Here is a 24,961-nt window from a genome sequence, read left to right as displayed (position 1 = left end):
CTAATCACTAAAGTGTCAATGAGGCACTTGAAGGTAACCACGAGGGGCATCTAACTGCTGTATTTTCAGTGATGAACTAATTGCGTACACATTTATTCTGACTGATAAAGGAAACCCGCGAAATATGAAAAATACCACGTGACGGCGCCTCCGCGCGCACCGTAAAGCAACGCCCTCAAACAGGCTGCCCCTGAGTTAGCCAGAATGAAATAGACAAAAGAAAGAAAGAAGAAATCGCGACCGAGTTTGTTCCTTATCTGCACACGCGTCCCGCGAATCTTGCTGCTGCTGCTCCTTCCATGCATGCTGTTATCAAGGTGATGCGCTGTCTCTTCGGCGGATAACAAGCAGAGCAGTTGCTTTCAATCAGCTTTGTTTGGGGACGCTGCTTTACAATGGGCGCGTAAGCGTCGTCACGTGGTATTTTTCATATTTCGCGGGTTTCCTTTATCAGTCAAAATAAATGAGTACGCAATTAGTTCGTCGCTGAAAATAGCGCAGTTAGATGCCCCTCGTGGTTACCTACAAGTGCCTCATTGACACTTTAGTGATTAGGACAGTATTTCTCGAGTTAGATAATTAATTACAATTAATTAATTAAGTCTCATTAACGAAAAAATACTCTCCGCTTCTTCACAGTACTGCAAACATTATGCACTAGGTTTTCTTCGAGTTACACAATTTCTCTTTTTTTTAAATCTTGGTGCATGATAGCTGGGACACCCTGTATATATATATATATATATATATATATATATATATATATATATATATATATATATATATATATATATATATATATATATATATATATATATATATATATATATATATATATATATATATATATATATATATATATATGTTGTTGAGAATAGCGCGATTCTTTTGCTTTTTCCTTTACATGCACTCCGTCCATAAACATTCTAACTGATGCTGAAAACTGAATGACAATTCTTCAAACGACCATAGATTCACACCTCACGCAATTGCTCTGTGCTTTTACAGGCGTCACAGAAAGCTCAATAAGAAATATTCCGTGCAATATGAGTAATGATCACCTACGAGATGTTTCCTAGCTTTCGACATTTTTAAAGGGTCCAAAAACGACAGCACGATTCTTGCATGCGCTGACAAACTTTTTCATCAACTCTGGCAACGTTACGAGGCCTGAATGTCTTCATAAACATGTGCCAAAGCCATGCAGTTGAGGCGTTCTTACCTCCCCCATCGTACTACGACTACGCAGCCATGCTTTCAGTCTTCTCAGGGCACTGAACGATCGCTCCTCTTCACAGGAAGAGAGGCGCGGAATCCCAAATATGATCCCAACAATAATCTCAACTTCCTTGAAATAGCTGGCAGGTGGACGTGTGCATGTTCTGGAGTACTGCGGTGGTGCCACGTCGTCGACGGATTTGAGTTGGTGGTGCCCTTCGTGTAACAAGCGCACGCGAGACACGAATTTACGTATATCGATGCTCTTGTACTGGCTGTTGCTTGGACGTCTTTTTTACATGAACTTCTTGAGCCACCTTCAAGCTCGGTTTCTGCATTAAAAAGCTTGAATCATCCTTCGCGGTCTCCATTGCAACGAGGAGCTTCACAGCAGAGCCAAACGTGAAATTTACCTCTTCGAGTAGGTGGCGTTGCCGGCCGCTTCCTATTTCCAGAGTCCTGGTAGGAATGTAACGCTGACACGTGGAGGTCTGACCGGTCTAACCTTGCACACGCGCGTTGGCCTTAAGGTAATAATTATCGGCATGGCCCACAGCCTCGGCGCCAGTCAGAGAGCCTAAACTGACAGCACTGAGAAGCCAATAGTAGTAACGTGCGTTGGCGAACTTAATTTCAAAGTGTAACTGAGGGGGCGCTGCGGTCGCCGTGGAGAGCAGACGTGCTCCGCATGAGCTCCGCAGATTTCACTAATTGCGCCGAGTTAACTGACTTTGAGCGACCGGAGTTCAACTCCATTGTGTCCGTGAACATCTCTGGACTCTACTGACACCATTTTTGGCCCGGTTTACCGAGTGAGTTCCGAATTTTCGCCGATTACCGGTGAGCGCGGAACTAAGCCTAACTGGCCTCGCCTAGGCTTAGCTCGAGTACGGCCGCGGCGCACAGCTGCGCCGGCCGCCCGGAGACGCCGGCAGCCCCGGCGCTCGCCGCGCTCGGCTCCTTGACTCCGAAGATGGCCTCGACATCATCTCAACCCAACGCTGCTGTCACCCAAAACCGTTTTGCGGCCCTCGCCATGGAGGACATGGAACTTGGCGCCGACGAGAGCAACAACACCACCACGCCGTCGAGGACGACGGAGGTACTCAACAACGCCGGCCGCACCGTTATCGCGGTCCAAGGCAGCGACCTGAACCCGAGAGACACCGCAGGTTGGAAATTCACCGCAACGAAGCAAGTAAGTCAAGTCCAACTTCAGCCCCAGGCTAGCAAGGACACTCAAAACAGCAAGTCAACCTCGCAATTCAGTGAGAGTCAAGCAAAGCGAATCGTAGCAAGGGTTACCAAAGCATCGCGCCTACCGGTAAATCTACCGAAGGAGGAGCGGAAAGTCATCATGAGACCAAGGGGAGGACTCTGCCTCGCAAGGCTCGAGGTTGACGTAGTCCTATCGGCAGTTATCACAGCAGCGAGCGTTGCCAAAACCGTGGCCATGGCGGACACCATTTGCACAAACCCGACGCAAAACATCATCGTGGTAAGCACACCAGATGAAGATCGAGCAAACAAATATGCAAACGTACGCTCCCTGTACATCGGGAGCAAGAACTACGAAACATACGCTTACCGTACCGCCCCTCACGGTACGGCGAAGGGAGTCATCAGAGGCATAGGGACCGGGCAGCTGGACGGGTGGCGCCACCACTCGGCACTCCCGTCGTCAGTGGAATGAACCGGTGCATTGGACTACACAGACTCAAGTTGTTTTTGTCGTGTTTGCTTCGGTGCTTTGAATGTTTTGATGGTGGTGTGAGCGGACATGTGAGATGAAACGAAGTCTAGACAGGTGTGTTGGGTTTTTAGATGCAGTAACGGCTAGTAAACTTGTCGCACGCTTCTAAAGTTGGGTGTCGGCTACAGTGGCATGAGCGCTTTTTGCAGCGATCTACGTTTGGCTCCACCCGTTCTGAGCGCGAATAAAACTACTATTATTAGTATTCATTTCTTCTTGAATGAACTAACGCCTAGATAAACTTATTTTACGCTTCTAAGTTTGGGAACGGACTAGACTGACATGAGCGCTTTTTGCAGAGCTCTGCGCATGGCTCCGCGCGATCTGAGTAGGAATAAAACTATTAGGAATATTAGTCTTCATTTGTACCACTTTAAATTATCTTCACTGGTTTCAATGACTACGGTTTCCACGCCAGCCTTAGCGCTGGGATACCTCGATACGTGTGCTTTGAAGACCAAAGTGCACTTGCGTAGGAGATGGATTACCGTGTAGCCGTAGAAATGTCGCGATAGTGTACACTTTTTTTTCTGTAACCGTGAGCTTCGTGGCTTCGGTTTTGGTGAGCGACACTGTGACAGCATGGGAGCCTGAAAGCCGAAGTGGAACTCCCATGTTTGTGGGTGGTCATTTCATCAAGAGCCAAAGTTATTCACCCACCCAACAGCCCAAGCTACAAACCATCCCTCCTCGCCTTCCCGTTTTACCACTTGCGTGGAATAAATGCTGGCACCGATAGTTAAAAAAATGTGACAGCGTTAACGTCAGCCGGTATTCTTTAATGCTAAAGTATTCTTTACAGAGTACCCAAAAAAATCGTGTAATGCCTTGTGAAGACACCAAAAAAGCGCGATTAGTTGCCTCAAATATGGGTGCATCAGCCCGATGAGTCCCCCAGCACAGACACATTTCAGACACACTGGAAAAAGTTTAGATTTGGAGAGGGTTGCATAGAAGTTCAAAATTAAACAGCAAAATCATCTAGCCCTCCGTCTAATGATTACGATGGTTGAACGCAAAGCTTTCTTCGTGCGAAATCGAATGGGAAATGGTCAAAGCCAGAGACGCTGCGATCAAAAGACCAAACTGCGTGCTGGTCAAATTCAAAGCTCAACTAGTCAAAGTTTAAATCCAGAAAGCAACGAAGTGAACCCGCACGAGGAAGCTTTGCTACAAGCCATCATCGTCGTTAGGCGGAGGAGTGCATGATTTTTCAAGCGTAGGTGGCAGCTTGTAAACCGCATTCAGTTGTGAAACTGAGAGTTTCGGGCACCCTCCAGTATCGCGTCCTTCAACCACGCAGGAATTAGTTTTTCAAACACCAATTACCAACTAGCCAGCAACCATTGCAATTCTTGTAAAGCAATGCTCCACCACGACAAGCAATAACGTTCTACTATCATGCGATATGTATTCTGTAAACGATTCCCGATGCTTGTAGTAAGAGCATTTCTGTGAAATTAAACACGTTTCAGCCATAGTTAATGAAGTTACGGAAGCGTCCTCCATCACAACTTCTGTTTTGAGGTAAATCTTAGAAGGCACCACCCAACTTTTGTCTTTCGCTTGTGCACGACACCGTTTCGTCATCCACTGCCAAAGGTCAGCGCCGCGGTATTCCTGGATCGGTTGCACACACCGGCTTTCTGGGATCATTTAGCTACAATATTGTCCTCGATACGCGAAACTGCATGCAGGCATGAAAAAATTGCATGAAGGAATGGACTTTCACTTCCAGCTTGACTTCCAGCTTGGCGCATTGAGCGTCGTCTGCTATCTGTAAATACTAAGTATAGGCGTACATCACACACATGGCATGCCTCGTAAAGGTCACATCCACGCTCAATATTTACCGATCTGAAAAAAGTCTTTGTGGTTATGTACGCTTTGCAAGCCGCACCGCAGAAAAATGACAGAAAGCCATGCACAATAACGCTGCGCTGACCGCCACCGGCATTCCACTGACGAGCGGTTTGCCACGGGCGGCGCTGTTCGCTGAAGCGACGGTGGTGCCATACAACGGCCGCCCGGTCCCTATAGCGCTGGACGCCACGGACGAAGACATACAGAACGACATTGTGCACCCGGCCAACCCATTAGCGCTGGAAGCACACAGAATTGGCAATACAACATCGGTGGTCATTTTATTTCAAGGGACGAAGGTTCCGAGGAGTGTCAAGTACGGCCCGTGCAGAGTTCCGTGCGGACTCTACAAGCAGCACTACGACGTGTGCAGAACATGTGGGAGGATCGGACATCGCGCCGACGTGTGTCCCACGCCGGAGACCAAAATTTGCTTCGCGTGCGGCGCACCGAACCCGGCACCCGACCACGCCGGGCAATGCAAGCCACGTTGCAAGCTGTGCAACGGAGCTCACGCCACGGGGACGGAAGTCTGCACATGCAAATACAAAGTGCCCTTTGTCGTCACTCAGCGCAGATGGGCAAAGAAGAACAATGAAAGGTCATCACTATCGCAAGTGGATTTCCCAGAATTGCCCCCGCCCTCGCGAGGACAATGGAAACAACAGCAACAAAAGCAAGGCGAGACGCCTGGAACCCGGAGAGGGCGCAGCCGTTCGAGGAAACGCGATAAAAGCAGAGGCCGCTCCACGAGCCGGGGAATTACCTCGCAAGAGAAGATGTACTGCAACCAAGGAAGACAACAACCGGCGCGACAGCTCAACTGGGCCCAAGCCGCCAAGACCCAAGAAACGGTACACACCAATGCAGCGCTAGACCAAATTAACACAGCGTTACGACAAGAAAATGAGCAGCTGAAGAGGAGCCTAGCCGAGCTAACTGCAAGGCTGAACTAATTCCTCGATGCGCAGAACAATCAAGCGCTGAAGCTGAGGGAGCACTCGCCCCAGCCAAGATTACAAGAAACAACCCCGCAACCCCCGGCACCGGAGGAGGAAAAAGATAACATCGAGATGGAAGCACAACCTAGCGCGGAGAACAACGACAACGCCGAAACCGAAACGGGAGAGGCAGACAGACCGTACGGACCAGCACCAAAACGGAGGGCGCTCGAAGTCGCACGGGAAAGACGGGTCAACATGAGGCTGGATAGACTCGAAGAACGCCAGGACCAACTGGAGGCGAAAATAGACCGCCTAGACCAGACAGTCGGAGCACTCGAGCAGAAAGTCGACGCACTCGATCACAAGATGGACGTAATCATCCAAGCACTCGTTGCAGCAGACATTATACCACAACAAGCGCTGAACCTAACCCAACCATAATGGAGAGCACAGCTAAAAAGGATCAAGGTAACCACCAAGCACGAAAACAGCGCAGCGGGAAATTAATAATATGGCAATGGAACTCCAACGGCTTTCAGAAGAAGAAAGCACAGCTTCAACAATACATACTACAAGCCGAAAATACGCCGGACGTCATCATCATACAAGAAACGCTTAGCAACGAAGCACCGACGCTACCAGGGTACAGATCGTTTGCGAAATCCCCCCCAAGCGCCCGTGACACGGGATCGAAAAAGGGGAGGGGAGTCTGCACCCTGGTGAAGAAGGGGCTCATAGTAATAGAACACGATCTCGTGCCACGCAGCGCTATTGAACACGTGACAACTGAAATCGTGGCCGGCAAACGCAAAAGGCGCACGAGCATCACGGTAGTCAACCTCTACAGCAACCCTAGGCAACACAAGCAAAAGTTTAAGGCACTCATCCAGAAGACGAAGCAGATCGCGGGGGACAACATCAATTTCATTGCAGGGGACTTCAACGCACAGCACAGACTCTGGGGTTACCCCGAAACCACTGAGAAGGGACAGCACCTGTTGGACGACATGACAGAAATGGGCTACCAGCTGATTAACGACCTGGAAACCACAACAAGAAACGCACTAACATCAACGCAACGGGACACAAACCCGGACCTGACGTTTCTGGGCGAAACCACGAGGCCACTAAGGGTGAAATGGAGAAACACCGAGGAGACACTGGGAAGCGACCACAAGATCCTCGAGATAGAGATACCCATCCGAGGCAACATCAAGGAAAGCAGACAACAGCACATTGTAGATTGGCATGACTACAGACAGAAATTAGAAGCCAACGGCCCGGAAACCATAGAAGACATTGAGACATGGGCGAACCTGCTCAACGGCACGATCCAGAGCGCCACGCAAACGGTCGACGCCGAAGCAGACGGCGTGCAAATCGACAGCCGCCTAGCGCACCTCATGGAAGCCCGAAACTCACTTAAAAATCGCTGGAAACGACAACGCCACAACAGGAAACTAAGGAAAAGAATAGCACAACTTAACATCGAAATCGAAAAACACAGTAAGGTGGTGTGCCGGCAGCAGTGGCACGCTGTATGTCAAGAAGCAGACGGCCAGTTACACAAGGGCAAGACCTGGAAACTACTACGGCACCTGCTGGATGAGCAACAAACCAAAGGAACCCAACAATACTATACTCAACAGAACCCTGCACAAGGCGGTCACAGAACTGGGCGAAGACGAGGTGAAAAAGCGCCTCAACAACAAATATCTCCCGGAAACGCCGGTGGATCCGTTACCGGTATACACCGGCGCGGACAACGCACTCCTAGACGCAGATATAGAGGAGTGGGAAGTGCGTGCGGTGCTCCAATCGATCAATTGCAAGTCGGCGCCCGGGATAGACCAGATCACCAACAAGGCACTGAGAAATTTAAGTGATACGGCAATATCCGCCCTCACTAAATATTTCAACCGGTGCTGGAAAGACGGAAAATTACCACAGCAATGGAAGACCGCCAAGACGGTCCTAATACCAAAGCCAAACAAGCCACCGGGCATCGAAAACTTGAGGCCCATATCCCTCACGTCATGCGCCGGGAAACTACTCGAACACGTCCTGCTGAACCGCTGGCAGCAATACCTGGAGGAAACCAACATATACCCGGACACCATGCTCGGCTTCCGGGCCAAACTCTGCACGCAGGACGCCATGTTACTGCTAAAACACGAAGTGATGGACGGAAAGACCAAAGACAACACAGCGGTACTGGGGCTTGACCTACAGGGCGCGTTTGACAACGTGCACCATTCGGCCATCCTCAAGCAAGTATCTCACCTCAACATGGGAAGAAGATCCTTCACATACATCAAAGACTTTTTGACCGGACGCACCGCACATGTAGTAGCAGGGGACCTACAGCTCCCGCCCAAACAATTGGGAAGCACGGGCACGCCGCAAGGGTCGGTGATTTCCCCACTGCTCTTTAACCTCATGATGATTGGAGTTGCCAACAGGCTAAACACCATCCAGAACGTTAAATACACGATATACGCAGATGACATCACGATTTGGACAACGCACGGCAGCGACGGACAGATCGAGGCGGCGTTGCAAGAGGCGGTGTCAGCGGTGGAAGATTACCTACAGCCCACGGGGCTAAAGTGCTCACCGGCAAAATCAGAGCTGATGCTAATCACTCCACGAGGCAAACGCTTCAAGGAGAGACCAGTGGACATCACAATCAAGACGGGCGACGGGGGAGAAATTCCCAAGGTCAAAACACTCAAAGTCTTGGGTCTAAGGCTCAGAGACAAGGGCAGCAACGAAAAGACCCCGGTAAACGAACTACAAACAAAGATATTTCGAGCCGTTCGGCTCATCAACAAGGTGGCCACAAGGCAGCAAGGCATGAATGAGGACAGCCTGCTGAGACTAACACAGTCATTTGCAATCAGTCACGTCGCATACGTAGCGTCCTACCACAATGGCGGGCGGACGAGAAGAAAACAATCGACGCCGCCATCCGTAGGGCATACAAGAGCGCCCTCGGATTATATCACTACACGAGCACAGAACACATGCTCGCTTTGGGCGTACACAATACGCTCGAAGAAATCATGGAAGCACAACGAACAGCGCAATACCAACGCCTGGCTCAAACCAGAACGGGGCGAGCCATCTTGAAGCGGATCGGCATGGAAATTCCACACACCTTGCCAAGAGAAGCGGCCGCTCTACCCCGAGACGTACTGCGCAAGATCTGGATACCACCTGTACCGAGACACATGCATCCACAGAACGATCAAGAGCGAAGAACAGCAAGGGCTGTGGCTCTAACCAAAAGCCACGCCAACGATCCACATGCTTACTATGTGGATGTGGCCAAATATCACAATATACGGAACGCTCACGCGGCGGTGGTCATCAACGCAAGCACCGGAGAACTCGTCACCTCAGGCAGCATACGGTGCAGGACGCCAGCGCAGGCAGAAGAATACGCCATCGTGCTGGCGCTGCACGCACCGGATTGTCGCACGATAATAAGCGACTCGAAAACGGCGGTCTCCAACTTTTCGCAGAATAACGTGTACCCCACTACGGCAAGAGCACTAGCCCCAATCACACAGAACAGAAGACTGGCAACCAACGTCACCATCAAGTGGTTCCCGGCGCATGCTGGCGAGCTGGGCGAGTCGGCTGGCCCGAATCGCAACGAGGAAGCAGACAGGGAGGCTCACGCGCTAACAAGACGCGGTCTCCCGTCATCGCTCCCCGCAATACGCGAGGCAAACCCGACAGAAGCCGCTGCCGAGAACGAGAACAGCGAAGAGTATGCCATCACAACGTACGGGGAAGTTCTGCAATGGTACAGAGCGAACCGTAACAGATACCCACCGCCTCATCGGGACCTAACACGCAAAGAAGCGACCACCCTACGACAACTACAGGCAAGAGCGATATGGACTCCGGTATGGGCGAAACAGTTAGTTAGTTGAAGCTTTTATTTGAAAGGAAGGCCATAGCCAATGAGGGGGTGGTTGGGGTTGGGATGGGAAGGGGGGTATATAGAATATGATCTTAGTTCGCACTTCACAGTTCACACTTAGTTCACACTCAGCTCACATTTCACACTTAATTCACATTTCAAACTTATTCACACTTCACAGTTTGAGTCAGTGTGACGGGTTAGGCGTCGCCCTGCTAGACGACTCGCGCCAGACCACTCTTAATTGCGAAGCTAGCAAGCTCCGAAAGAAGCTCACCGCGGTCTATGTTGACTACTTTTCCGTTATGGCGTATCTGCATCGATGTAGTCTGGGAAATGCGCCGGGCGTGCTATTGGTCATACACAGTGATGAGTGCGCAATTGCCTGCAAGGTCATACTTGTGCGATGCCATTTCGGCTAGGAAAGTTTGTGGAGCATTTATACCTATCAAATGTGCAAAGGCACATTTAGGAATGTCACGAACGCTGAACCTTGTCAGTGGTCTAAGCGCGAGGGTCAAGCGAGGGCGACTTACCCGGTCCGTTCTGGAGATGGCATTGGCTGTGTTGGGAGGTGCTCGTTGCCATGTTGGGTGAGGGAGGTCGTTTCTTGCATTCTCTTGTGATTGGTCTTGGTCCATAAGGTCATCTTGGTCAGCCGACTCATTTCTTGGCACGGTGGAGCTTCGGTCAACGCTGTTAGGAGAACTGGTTTGCGCCATGGCGAGGCGCGGCTGCGACACAGGCATTGTCGACCGCGACGACGCACCAGCTGCATCAGGCGGCCTCCCCGGCTGCAGGCCCTCCATTGCAGGCCCGCGCGACGAAGGAGGCAGCGGCGCCGTGGCTTCGGTTAGGCTTAGCCGCCCTGAGATTTTCGACGCCCGTAGAAAAGTCCCAGATGGTCCAATTGTCCGATGGATGGCACAAATGCGCTCCCGATGACTTCAGGAACACGCCTATAAATACCTTGTTGTCTCAGGGCACTTTGTCCGCACTTAAGAAAGCACAAAGGCGGAGCCGATGTGGCAGCCATCCACACCGAACCACCTAGCGGTCGTTTTTTTCCTGGGCGAAACACGTCTGTCCGGAGATATATCACACAGACACGTGCCAACGGTGCAAGAAGGCGCGAGCCACCCAGAGCCACATACTCTGGGAATGCTCGCCCCCTGCACCCAACACCCAAGACAACGAGTTGCCAGACGAGATCTGCAGCAAGCTCATCAGCACAGAACTCGGTAATCAACGGGCCGTCGTCCAGCACGTCCTCGAGCTCCTGGACCGGCAGAAACCCGGGACGTCGTCTCGCTTGCGAGACAACGGATAGGGTGAACGCGGGGCTAGGACGAAGACATGGAACACCACAACGAAGAAGCAGCAAGACTACCCACAGAAACAAGGTCCAGCACGTGCCACGTTCCCCTAGGAGCGTGAGACGACCGGTGCTCGCCTTCGGGCTCGCAGCACGGCCGCCGCCTCCGTGGGGCAAGCGGGCACGCAAGAGTCTCCCCTCCCACACCCCCTCCCCCTGAACTGCCGGATCGATTCAATAAAGTTGTTTCTCTCTCTCTCAAAGTGTAACTCATTGGTGGGCTCCGCACATTTCTAGCTAATATGTTATTCAGGCTAAACCATCAGATGGAAATGCCAGCACTTTTTTGCCGTAACGCGTATAGATACAGGTTTCGTTAACGTCAGGAAATTTTCTTCTTGTAAAGCATGCATATGTTCACCCGTGATTTTTTTTTCACAATAATAAAATCATAGTCTAGGAATTGGATTCATACTTTATTGTCAATGGCTTCCACAAATTCGTCGACATAAATAAAGGTAGATGATCGGGGATCTTCGTTTACGTCGCATTTGAAATGAAAGCTCAGCCTAATGAACTTTTGCGGCCCGCCAGATAGTAACCTGTAGCGTTTAGGAAACGAAAAGCAGCTCCAGCTTTTGAATTTCGTTTGGGCTGTTTGGAAGGGCTTCAGATTTTTGAGTTGCGGTGAGCTAGTGCGCGATACTTAACTGTCAAACAATTCAAATATGAAGAGTGAAAGATACACCCCAAGGGGAGGGGGAAACACTTTCAAGGGGTGTCCCCCCCCCCCGACTCGAACACAAGCGGGGTCAGGACCCTTTGACCCCTCCCCCTTCCATGATTTTCCACCACTGTCCGACAGACGTTTATCCCTCCCACCCCAGTTACACGATTTCTGCAGTACTTTGCCTCGTCTGCTCCCACTTATACGGCATTCCCGAAACAGTGCTTAGTTATTAGCAAGTCCGTCTATAACTAACCGTTTCGGCGTATTTCCTAGATTCTTGCTGAGTGTGCTGTAATGTAATATGTAAATATTAAGAGGGGACGACACGATTTGGCTTCGTTCTCTACCTGTATCCATTTCCCCCCCAAACTGGTCCTGCTGCACGCAAACCCACCCTCTGTTTCGAGTTAACCTAAGAATGGCCTCTATAATTCATGCGAAGCCGTCAGACGCTTATCAATGCCTCTACTGGCCTACCCGCGCCGTTATTGAGGCCAGGCGCGTAGCCAGGATTTTTTTTTTTTTTTTTTTTTGGGGGGGGGGGGGGTAAAGCTGTTTTCAAGTCCCCCCCCCCCCCCCCGGACAGACGAAAAGCAAGGTAGTTTGCAGGCGCCCTTACATGGTATTAAGACAAAATACATGTCTGGTTCATTAAACAGACTGCATTTTCCCGATAACAACGATTCCAATCTTATCGCAAACTTCAAAAGAATAATCGAGATATGAAATGAAACACATGAAGCAGCGGCCACTCCCCACCCACTTTCCGGCGATTCCTCTATGACATCACAGGATCTTTTTACAATTGGCGTCAAACGACCTAAGACACAGCCAATCAACATGGCTGCGCGATTGTAGAGAGCATCTCGTTCCATTGATGCTATCATTTCAATTGTTACGTGCAGTTAACACCCTCATAACTACGTTTTAGTGCTGGCCTGCACTAAATCACTCCTGTCCAAATGACGTCACTGCAGCGCGAAATTTGAAACTTTTTGATATTTGTTGCATTGTTCCGGTTGAAAAACGTCTTCTGGGTTGGAATCTACCGGTGTGAGTTACCAAAGGCTAGTTCTATCAAATTCAACAAGGTCGTATTTTGTCTTCAAATGGGCTTAATGTTTCTATTGGTGTTGATTATTATGGTATTTAGTGTCAGATGAAGTTGTAAACTGGGAAAAAATCCGTAGATCACGCGGTGGAAATCTGCGCCCGTGATACGTATACGTATCACGCACTGCGCGCACGGGCCCCTTGTGCAGGCATTGCATTAAATGAGCATAATTTCATGTGATTACTTGCTTTATTTCAACGTGTGTGGTATGAGTGTGACATCCGTCATAAAATGGCGTAGGCCGTAATAATAAGATTTTTTTTATTTGGTTGCTGTTGTCCGAAACGCAGAAGAATTTTTTTTTTTTTTTTGCTGATAAGCATTTTACGCCCGATCGCGTGGTGTAAAATGGGGTAACAAAGGTCACGATAACGGGCACACCATGCGACAGCCGCTACCTCACTTGGAGTTGCGTGCCTGTAGATGAAGCAAACTACTAAAACTGCAGCGAGAACAAATATATTTTAACTCTTCATGCACTTTAACTGTTCACGTAATTCACGGACAGCGGTAACTCTTCATCTACTTAACGGTGTCCCGATGCGCTTTGAGTAACCCTCGTCAACTTTGTGCATCATAGGATATTTAGGCGTTTACGTTTACTTTTTCCCTCTTTCTAAGTTACCTACCCGCTTCATAGCTGGCGCTCCTTTCAACAACCAATTTAAACGCAAATATTGCATTAGAAATAAAACGAGATATAAGTTTTTTTGACTCGCAGACATAAAGATACTGTGACATCATGTAAATATTAGGAAGCGATTATTTAAATATTAAAAGACAGTGATCACGCAAGGATAACTCAGGGGTCAGGGGAAGAAAATGACTTACAATTGCGGCCTCTTTTGTGTGTTGAATGGCACTTCGAGTGTGAGCTTCCCGATACAAGGGCGCTTCGGCCCTTGCACCGTTTTGTGATGTCGGCGTTTTTGTGACTCAGGCCCCTGAATATACACTGCTCTGGGTAGCCGCCGCCCAGGAAAACAGCGGCCGTGGACGCAATGGAGGGGCTTTTGTTGTGACCGAGGTCGAAGATGGCCATCGGGTATTTGCTACTGTCGCGAGCGCCGTCTGCCTATGGCAGGGCAGGGCTGGTGACCGTCAAGCCTTCACGTGTAGGATAGAGCCTGGAACTCTCTCGGCAAGCCGCAGCGTGCTTGCTGCGTCAACTCCCTCCCCCCCCCCCCCCCCCCCTGCTTGCTTCGTCAACTCCCTTTTCCCCAGTTTCCTCGGTTAGCGAAAAATGCCGCCGAACGAATCTGCCTAATCGCGGAGGAGAAAATGACTGTCTGCAACACCCCTTTCTGAATGGTACACGCAGTGCGTGCAAGCTGAGCCCATTCAATTATCAACGCCAACACCATCCCGTGCTCCACAGAAACGGGAAAAAGAATGAAGGGGTGATGCGCAGAAGAGGGGCATACTTTGCTATGCGCCTCATCCACAAAGGCCCTCTGCCCAACCTGACATTCATCCAGCTAAAGCACACTTTTCGCCCAATACGCAGACCCATCCCCACTGAACGCAAGCACGTCTTGTAGAAGTTTCAAACTTATCTTGTGAAGCTGTCCAAGACATCTTGATCTGCACATTAGGACAGCTACCACACTTCTATACGACATCTTGGCAAGACCTCCAAGATGTCTACGCAACACCTGATCAAGATTTTTATAGACATTGCCAAGACGGGAGATAGCCATCCTGTTGCTCGGCTAATGCGACATATGCCTGAGCTACAAGACGTCTTGCAAGATATTCTTGATGATATCTCAGAGACTGCTAAAAATTCCAACAAGACGTTTACAGGAGGAATACTAAACACCTCATAGCTATCTGGATTGAAAGCAACAAAATGTTTATTCTCTGTTTTGACGACGTTCTCAAAAATTTTGAATAGCAATCTAAGAGACGACTTCTAAGCATGCCAAATAGAGACATAATGTCTTGTGAAGATGTTTTCTAGTAATTGTGGAGACATAAAGGAAAACCTCTTAGAGCAGTTTACGCCAGCGTCATTGTAGTCATCGTGCTATCATCTTATTAAGATGTCATCAAGACGACTCTTATAGCTCTCTTCCTGTTTTACACCCAGGGGTATATAGAAATGCGGTCATCAGAATAAGAGTGCACATATATAACTGATTTCATCTAAAACAACTTTGATATTGCATGGATGGGACAGCATAACCACATTTTACTGCATTTCGTGTGGCCTGACAAATTTGACTGAGCTAAAGCATCTAGACACACCTTAAATGCAGCAATAAGCACACTGAGCTACTTTTGCAAGACTAGCAATTTTATTATTCAAAATAAACATGACAAGTCAAAATAGAATAAAAGGTGACCAAAAGATGTGGGAGTAAATAAAAACTTGATATGCATAAAAGGCAAAAATTAGAAACAACCCGTCCTATTTGGCTGCCATAGCAATTAAAACATGCTTATAAAAAATGACTAGATACTGAATGCCTTTCAGCCTTTCAATGTTATAGCGGAAAAAAAGTCAATTGCAAGAACTAAAAAGAATGATCATAAAAAATAAGTTAGGGATCACAGAAAATATATCAAAACATGTGCATTACAGTGAAAACCTATTTAAAGTGGCCGAGTCTTGATGATGTTTGAAGTGCTGGAAATCCAGGTAGGCTGATCCAATGACGGAGGGTTAACCTTCCTGCGATGAGATAAACACACTAATCTGAGTATACACAAACACGCACCCAAATGAAACACCAGATGGACACATTTTTGTGTAAGGAGACATTTTTTAAACCACAAGGCAGGGCAAAGGTAAATGCTTAAGGTAGCTACTATTTTACAGGTAACCAGTGAACTCTTGCTGAAAAATTTTTTATGAACCATTCTTTCCTTTTGATACACGGAAGGACATGGGTAGGGGAAGTCAACAGCGACTGATGATAGGGGAGGGGGAAGTGGGTATACATTTAAGAGGCTTCAGAGTGCCACTTATGCAAGATGCCAATAATATGCCCAATGTGACAACGTCAGGTTAATAATGCAAATTAGTTGCAGGAAATAGTAAAACGTTGCTTGACAACTATTTTAGGCAATATAAAGCAGCATAAAATCATTTCATCAATTTCCACAATATTAAAGCAAATTTAGAAGAGGGGCAACGCAAACACAGGGGGTGTGGAATATTGGCTGCATTCTCTTCCAGGCTACTACCCACAGTGGAACTTTTTTTTTTGTGGTGGACACGTGACCATTTGGCAAAATTGTGCATCTTGCAATGAAAAAATATGCCATTTCAACCCAACTTTGAATTATACTTGGGATTGTTTTTTTTTTTCAGGTAAAACCTGAATTTATTGTATTTTTACCCTCAGCATGTGTCAGGAGAATTGAGTTTAAACCCGCTTTCTCCCCCGAATAGACCTTTTCAAAGTAGCGATCTGCACAATCGTGGGCTGACGGTCCACCGTTCTCAACAAGCACTTACTGGAATTCCAGCAAGCCCCAGAAGAACAGCTTCCAATTGAGTATTGACATGACTCTACTGGTCACTACGCCAGGTCGGCAAACGCTGCACTGACAATTGTGTGCCTTGCTGATGGAAACTTTGGTACCGAGACGACCTTCTCCCAGCTGAGATACGTTCAACGATCAGAGAGATCTTGAATGGAGACCGACAATGTTGCGCATGCAGATGATATGTGCATAAACAAAGACATGTAAAAAACGTTGACCAGGTTTTCGTGGACAAAATATTTCATTTTTTAAAAGTTATAAATGCTCTCCACTGTCATCATTACTGATCCATTTCCAAACAAACGCCAAATTTTGAACGGTGTTCACTAGGAAGCCCTGATATACCCCCGGTTACCAGCTTGAAACAAACATCATTTTTAATGCGTCAAAGTTAAGAAGCTCATAATGCTTACTAAAAGGGAAGTCAAGAGTTTGACGAAACTTCGTCAGATCAGGCATCATGAGGACGAAGATGCAGTCACTGACCAAGTCAAGGTGAAAACACAGACGTTTCGGGACCCGCACGGGTTCCTTGATCACCCTAAGCCAGCGAGAGCGGTAACTAGCTTATAATTCTAAAATGTGACATAATGTGTAGCTTGCAGGAAGATTGCCATCTGTCGTATTGATAGTATCCTCGGTCGTTTGAATAAACACGGATTCCAAAAGTAGTCTCGTGGTTGAATTCTTTTCCTTGGCTATTATAGCGGCGTTATCCCAATCGATGGAATGACCATGATTATTGGCGTGCTCGGCCAGCGTGTTCGGCACTTTCCTGTTCTTGCCTGCGTCCCTTATGTTCCTTTATCTCCTGATGAATTTGCCAGTTTCGTCGATGCAACTGCAGCTGCAGTCTGCACATGGTATCTTGTAGACAACACCGGGGTATCTCTTGCTGTCCAAGCAATCTGTCACGTTCACAAGCTGATTCCTCAGCTTGTTGGACGGCATGGGCACAACGCGGTCATACCTTGCAAAGGATACGGCTTATAGCTTCGCTGACCCCAGGAGCCTATGGATGCCGGCACGTCTTCGAAATGACTTGCCCTAGGATGGCCTGGAATTGAGGACACGATCTTCAACATTCTTAATAAATTTCTCCGGGTACCCGCTCGTCAATAATTCTTAATGTATTGTCTGAAGTTCTTTCCTCTTTCGTCGTCACTTGAGAAAATACGTGTTGCCCGCGTCACAAGAGACGAAGCGAAAGATTGCTTGTGACAGGCTGGGTGGCACGAATTAAAATTCTGGTAATGTCCGGTATGCGTCGCTTTCCTGTGCACAGCAAACGAAAGGCTAGTTCCGGTACGGTTCAACTGGACATCGAGGAAAGGAAGGCGGCTGTCACATTCAATTCTGCTGTGAACTGGATGGCGGCTTCAATCGGGTTGAGAAGAAGCAGGAGTTGTGGGCATCTTTCCTATAGATAATGCAGAAGCAGTCGTCCACGTAGCGGACGAACATCTTAAGCTTGGGAGCGAAATCGGCGGGGGCATCCTGCTAAATGACCTCCATGACCAAATTTGCAGTAGTGACGGATCTGGAAGCTCCCATGGCAGTTCCGTGGATCTCCTTGTAAAACTGCCCGCGGTTGGAGAAGTAAATGTCGCAGCTGGCGCGGCGAGGAGAATGGGGGAGGGGCGGACAACGCCGACGACGACGACGACGACGCCGGAGGGACAAGGCGAGTGAATGAGATGCTCTGCATCTAAAAGGAAATATCTTTAAAGCAGTCGCTTCATAGCCAAACGCAATGCAGTCGCGCGCGGCGAGGAGAGGGGCTTCCCCAAAAGCTCGCAACCGGCTTGGTTTGCTCAGGTCTGCTCGGTGTTGTGAACTTTAGGCTTAACATCGCGGTGGATATTTGACCACCGCTATCTCTACAACTGCGAATAACAATATATAGCAGAATTTTTCACCGCACTAACTTCCACTTTCTCGCATGTGGAAGTTCTTTTCAGCGATCAGGTTGATGTCGAAGAGCGGCGATAAGCTGTTGCTGCCGTGGTATGGGCCGGTTCGAGCCGCTTGCAGTTCCGTGCGGGCAGGCGCGCCGGCATGTTCGCAGGCACGGCCGACGTGCGCGCCGATCGTTTCCGAGTGCTGAAAACGCTTCTCGATTGCCTGGTTTATCATTTTTTTTGTTGGCGGACGACGCGCGGAATTCACAAATATAGCACGGCTTTTGTCGTATTTGGTCCGTTGAATCGGGAAACGAGCCGCTCCTGACGGGCAGTCGCGCTGCTTGCGAGAGTGACGCAAAAAACGAAAGCGCCTCTTGGGCACAGCTTTGAGGCGCCCGCTATTTGAGAACCTTCGTCTCCTCCGAACGCCAGGTGATTTTTAAATGCAGAGCATTTCTTTAACTCACGATGTCACCCGGCGTTGGCGTGCCTCGGCGTCCGCAACAGCCGTTCCAGGTGCGCCCTCTCCCCCACTCCTCGCCAGCTCTCCGCTGCTCCTCGCGTGTTCTCTGCGTGCTCGGATCGCGTTCAGCAACAGGTGGGGCGCGCATGCGTCGTAGTTTGGCGCGGGAGCAACAACAGTTGTGGCGTGAGCGTGACGTAGTCGTGACGTGGTCGTGGCGCGGTCGTGCCGTGATGGGGCGGTTCTCGGCGTTCGCTCTCGCTGTCAATTTCTTTCGAACCAGATAAAATCGGGTATGTGCGCCCCCCGAAAATGCTCTGCATTTGACCGTGCCCCTCGCGAGGGGGATGTTTTATTTTCTTTGATGGCAGTGCCTCGAGCAATTGATTTCTACAATGAAGACTTTATTTTTAAATGCAGAGCATTTCTTTAACTCACGATGTCACCCGTTCTTGGCGTCCGTAGTAGTCCGCATCGCTCACAGGTGCGCCCTCTCGGCGCGATCGTGGCGTGATAAAGGCGGGTATCGGCGAGGCTGGAACGCACTCATCGCCACGCTCTCTCGTCAGCCCCGCTCCTCCTCGCCTACTCTCCGCTCGCATCGCGCGCTCTCTCCGCGGTCGGTTCGCGCCCAACAGGTGGGGGCGCGCGCGTCGCGGGATCAACAACATCTGTGGCGTGATCGTGACGTCAGCATCGCGCGCGTGTGGCGCGATCGTGGCGTGATCAAGGAGGTTGTATAAAACTTCTGGAGTGGAGGGCTCCCATAGCCGGCAACGCGGGGAGGTGACGCCGGGGAAACCGGTCGGCGGCCATATTGCCGTGGGTAGAAAGGGCGCTTAGCTGGTAGGGACGCTTAGTGTCTTGCGTGTTCCTTTGGGTGTACATGGGAGATACCGATAGCTAAGTTGGATTCTTCGGTTAGGTTATTTGACGGAAGCCTTTATTTCGCCTTTCGCATAAACTATTAACGTGATTCGAGCAGCGAATTAGCGTTTGCATCTCTTTAAGTGGTGAAGAGCCGTGGTGAAGAGCCTAGTTCTGTGCTAGTTCTGTGATAGAAACACCACTATTGCTTTGATTTCAATAAAATCCGTCGCGGTGGCTCAGTGACTGAAGCGTTGTGCTGCTGAGCACAAAGACGTAGGTTCGATTTTGGGCCGCGGCGGCCGCTTTTCTGATGGAGGCGAAAAGCAAAAACGCCCGTGTGTTCGAGATTTCGGCGCACGTTAAAGATGCCCAGGTGGTCAGAATTAATCCGGAGCCCTCCACTACGACGTGCCTCATCGTCTGCGTTGCGTCGGCGCATTAAAACGTCATAATCAATAAATCTTTCATTTGAATAAACGTTTATTTGGTGTCTGTAAGGTTATAGGCCGCCCCTCAAGTATTAATATTACATGTTGCTCACCATGGCAAGAGGTGCCGCCTGAAAACGGCTACTAATTCCCGCATTTCACGCTGGAAAGTGCTGTACCCCTCAGTTCTAGCGTGATTAGTGGGCGCTTGCTTGTTCCAGCAGCAGTGCCGGAATTCATTAATGTTAATCACGCAACTCTCACACCCAAACAAGCTTTGCCGGAACTGTGTATCGAGACGACTTGTTTTTAAACAGTGCTGCAACATGCAAGTTTTTTGGTTCATACGGCATCCCCATTGATGGCACATGCACAAGGTCAAATTAAGTAGCATGCTGAGTTACTATGCGGCCCACACTTTAGAATTCTCTGTTTCCGTTCATCGCTGCCATTTCTAGCTTTTCCTTGTATTTTACAAAATGTATATGTAGTACCCTTAAGCTGGTCACAGCTGTTTCTTTTTTCAGGGTACACAGTCTATACGATTGATGCACATTCCGTGTCTCCCTCGCGCTGTTTTAAATGCAGAGCATTTCTTTAACTCACAATGTCACCCGTTCTTGGCGTCCGTAGTTGTCCGCATCGCTCGCCTCGACATGCCCGGCTCAGGCGTCTCGCTATTGGCGCGATCAACATTCGATAGCGCGCCCAGGCACGTTTCAAGGACACTATCTCCCCTCTCTCGGACTCAACGTGCGCCGAGGCTGCCAATTTTACTGCTGACGAGAGCTCTCTCGTCAGCAGTTGCCACAAGTGCAACAACGTTAACGTAACGCAAACTACTTAACGTCGTGCGCCCCCGGAAATGCTCTGCATTTGATCCTGCCCCTCGCGAGGGGGATGTTTCTTCCATCAGGAAAACGGCTACCGCTGGCGGGAATCGAACCCGCGTCCTCGGGCACAGCAGCGCAACGTCTTACCCCCTCAGCTATTTACCCTCTGTCGCTCAGATACACCGACCTGCTTGCCCACTACCGCCACACTCGTTTCCACTACCCCCTCCCGACCCGTCGCTCACTACAGCAGAGGCCCGGACGTGGCGCCGGCTACAGACAGGCACACACTTTAACTGTACCGTACTGTCGCACATCTCCCCTACCACATTCTCCTACTTCTGCCATTCCTGCAACCTCCCCGTTTCCAGTACCGGTCCTCCTAGCGGTCGCTAGTCCGAACAAAAAATAAAAATAAAAAACATGGAAATTAGGAACACCCCCCCCCCCTCCCCCTTCTCCTTCAAAGCCTCGCTGTCAGAAAAATCGTGTACACAACATTCCTATTGGCGGTGAGATCTTTGAGTGGCGCCCCCTGGCTCTGACGTCGGCTTAGGGATTCGTGCCGCTGTCGTCTGCTACACTCCGCTTGTGAGGGGCAACAGTGCCTGGGCTAGAAATCGCCCGCTTCGTTGCTGTAGTGCGTTAAAGAGCGTATTTCTAGCGACTCAGTTATTTTGCCAGCTTCTGACGCATCTGAATAATTTGAAGCTGTATCCCCCAGAAGCTTGCAACACACGAAGAGATAGAGAACAACTTTCTTCAGAGCATCGGTCAGAAGATCGTGTGTAACTCGTCCTTTCCTGCTTATTCGCGAGAATCAGCGACCAGAGCTTCTCGATAAGTATTCAAAATGCGTAGGCTTCCCTGCAGTATTTTTGAGATGCTCCTATGAAGACTCAACAGTCTAATACTACGTACCAAGCAGCGGCCTCTACACGCTCATCGCACAGCAGGCTTTCTTCTGTTTTTTTTCGTTGTTTTCTTGTATCGGATTGATGTTTCTTGCTTTTTTTTCTGCCCAACGCATTAATTTTCCTGCGCCGTCACCAACTTCTTATTAGGAGGTTTCGGGATGTTTGGGAGCCTCACAAAGGTCGTGTGGATATTTCCTTCATTTTGTATGGCATACATTCCCTTCTTCACAAATTGGCTTTCATTACGGCTGCGTGCAAGAAGGTGCATATCCGCAGCGTGCTTTGTTTATTCACATGCAAATACAATGAGAAGGTGGTTTGTGCTACGCCACCGCGATCGCGCCCTAAACAACGTGGTCCACAGTACTCGAAGGCGGCTTTTGTGCTCCGAATTTCTATAGTAATTATATCGTTATCATAACGAAAGGACTCTCAACTCGAACAATGATGACATGATTACGGTGTTGAAGGCATGATATACGATCGCTAACTAACGTAATAAATAGTATACCTCCATATATTACAAGACTCGAAACCGAAGAAGAATTCCAAGTAGCTCTTTATTGTTTTTCAACCCTTCCAGGCGCGAAGAACAAATCCTATTCTACTCGGGATGGCGTTCTATGATTTGAAGAAAATTACTTTTACTCTCTTGTCCTGGACTGAGGACCCGGCCCACTAACCAGATCGATTTATTTGTTAAACAAAGTTTCCCCTCCTCCCCTTACTCCTCCTCCTCCTCCTCCTCCTCCTCTTGAGTGCAGTTTTCCTATAGCTCATATCCGAATATCGGGAAGATGTGGCTGTGCAAAATGTTCCGAAATATCTCTCCAGGACTTAACATATATGTGTTACTATAAATTTAACGAAGACGTGACTCGTTTTGCTCAATAAACCTCCATACTGGTTAGATGCCTGGTATAGAATCAGCACGCGCGTATATACACACTGGGTTATTTGGAACTGAACCTACAGTTTTTGCAGTCTATATTGCATGTCGGCAAACTTTCATGCCTTGACAACGTAAAGTGATGTGACAAAACGCGTTCGAGCGTTCGGCAAGGTTGCAAAAACTGTTTTACCTTACATATGATTACCGGGAATCGGGATGCGTTCTGCCAAAGCCGACAGCCCTGAAGGCCTAGAATTTGTTTTGGTCTTCCATTTTCGCTGTTGTCGGTTATTAGCAGCTGATTGTTCCTTTTGTTCGAATGCTTACATGAAAAGCTGACGCCTAGCTCCGACTCTTCGCGCTCCGCACAGGACCGGCTTCGCAAGGAATGGGGTGGCGCCGGCAATGTTTCTCCCGTAGCGGTATCCAAAACTATACTTTAATTGACACCATGAGCCAGTGTATGCGATTTTAAGCCTATTATTATGATAAAAAGTTACCCACACGCCAATTCTGGTGCGGACAAGCATCAGACGTTGACTGAGCGCAAAGAAACAGCAGGGAGAGCGATCCTGAGTGAAGCAGACGACAAATGCGAGAATCCCTAAGCTGACGTCACGGAGGCGCGCTTCGCAGCGCCGCCTGTGTTCGCGCTCACCGCCAATCCATTAGACCCTCCCGCACCGAGAAGCAAGTGCAGATTACCCGAGACCAATCTGCTGTGGATGAAGAGCCTTTTTTTTCTCCGCCTTCGCTGATGCGCCGCCACTTGCGCCCGAACTGACTTGCGCAATTTTGAGCACTGCGGTTGCGGCAACTGCGGTTAGCGTGACTGAACTGAGGTGGCCAAGCTCAGTTTGCGTTAACCGTGGTTAGCGGGTAACCGCAGTTTCGTCTGCCGTGTAACGCAGCAATTTTGTCTAACCGCGGGTCGCTTGACCGTTGTTAACTGCGCCCGTGTAAGTAGGGTATTATTAGCAGTCTGTCTGTCTACTTTTCGCCAACAACCATATAGCAGTCGTATTGGCGGTGAGCGCGAACACGGGCGGCGCTGCGAAGCGCGCCTCTGTGACGTCAGCTTAGGGATTCTCGCATTTGTCGTCTGCTTCACTCAGGCTCGCTCTCCCTGCTGTTTATTTGCGTTCGGTCAACGTCTGATGCTTGTCCGAACCAGAAATGGCGTGTGGGTAACTTTTTATCATAATAATAGGCTTAAAATCGCATACACTAGCTCATGGTGTGAGGTAAAGAATAGTTTTGGATACCGCTACGGAAGAAACATTGCCAGCGTGAGAGAGAGAGAGAAGAACTTTATTTATAGATCCGGCAAGATGTAGTCAGCGGCCACGCAGGGCTCGCACTACGACTCTAGTGTGATTCGAATAAAGTCTCTTGTCACACCGGGCCTTGGACTCGAGGGAGGGGAGTGCCTTGACAGGGGTATTTGGGTCCCGCTGCCGGTGAGTCCGGCGTGTGGTCTCCCGTTCTCCTCTGTCTTGCCAGAGCCTCCTCGAGTTGCTGGATCGCCCACTTTTGCTGGTGGTAATTGTCCGAGCGAATGCACCGCTCTAGTCCCTCCGGGAGCCGGTCTCCTGGCACCCCGGCTCCCGCCACGCAGTCTTCGGCTTCCTCGCCCCGTGCGGGATCGCCCGTGTTAGCAGTTCTTCCACACCTAGTGATGTGGCACAGAGTCGCGAGTTCACTGTCACATACACTGCACACAGCACTCACGAAAAGTTCGGGACACGCGTGCCTGGCCCACGCGGGAGTCAAAGCACACTTCACTTGCAGGTGTCTTAGGAGCACCGTCTCCGCTCGAGAGAGGTCTCGATGCGGGTTCGGGTACTCCCTCCTCGCCTCCCGATGTCTTCTGAGGATATCCCCGTAGTCCGTCAGGACGGCGCTCGTTGCTTCTTCGTCAGGATCCGCGGTGACTTGCGTTTCGCCGGCCCGGCACATGGAGAGCTCGCGGGCTGCAGCGTCTGCGTCGTCGTTGCGGTTTTCGACGTTTTCCAGCCGGCCCATGTGAGCCGGAAACCACTTGATGGTCGTTACGGGGCTGTGGGCTCGCGGATCCCGCGAGGCCCGTCCGAGTCTCACGATTCGTTCCGCTCCTTCCCATACCGTACTCCTTGCAAAATTCCTGATCGCCGTCTTTGAATCGCTCAGGATCGTCTTGACGCCGGGTGTCGCCAGCGCCAGGCCAATCGCCGCTTCCTCGGCTTGGCCCGGGGTCTTCGCCCTCACCGACGCGGCGTTGATCAGCTCGCCCGTGGACGATCTGACCA

At 49.6% G+C, this 24,961-nt stretch overlaps 2 pseudogenes; both read left to right on the top strand.

The window, feature by feature from the left end:
• Window positions 1-1,870: 1,870 nt before the first annotated feature.
• On the top strand, window positions 1,871-6,219 carry LOC144179737 (uncharacterized; annotated as a pseudogene).
• A 50-nt stretch (window positions 6,220-6,269) lies between these two features.
• LOC144180332 (uncharacterized) lies at window positions 6,270-11,264 on the top strand (annotated as a pseudogene).
• Window positions 11,265-24,961: the final 13,697 nt, after the last annotated feature.

The sequence above is a fragment of the Haemaphysalis longicornis genome, unplaced genomic scaffold, assembly GCF_048455015.1.
Source record: "Haemaphysalis longicornis isolate Haplotype H1 unplaced genomic scaffold, Haemaphysalis longicornis Haplotype H1 scaffold_4, whole genome shotgun sequence".
NCBI lineage: Eukaryota > Metazoa > Arthropoda > Arachnida > Ixodida > Ixodidae > Haemaphysalis > Haemaphysalis longicornis.
The sequence above is the reverse complement of the archived record's forward strand: the minus strand, read 5'-3'. Positions and strand labels throughout refer to the sequence as shown.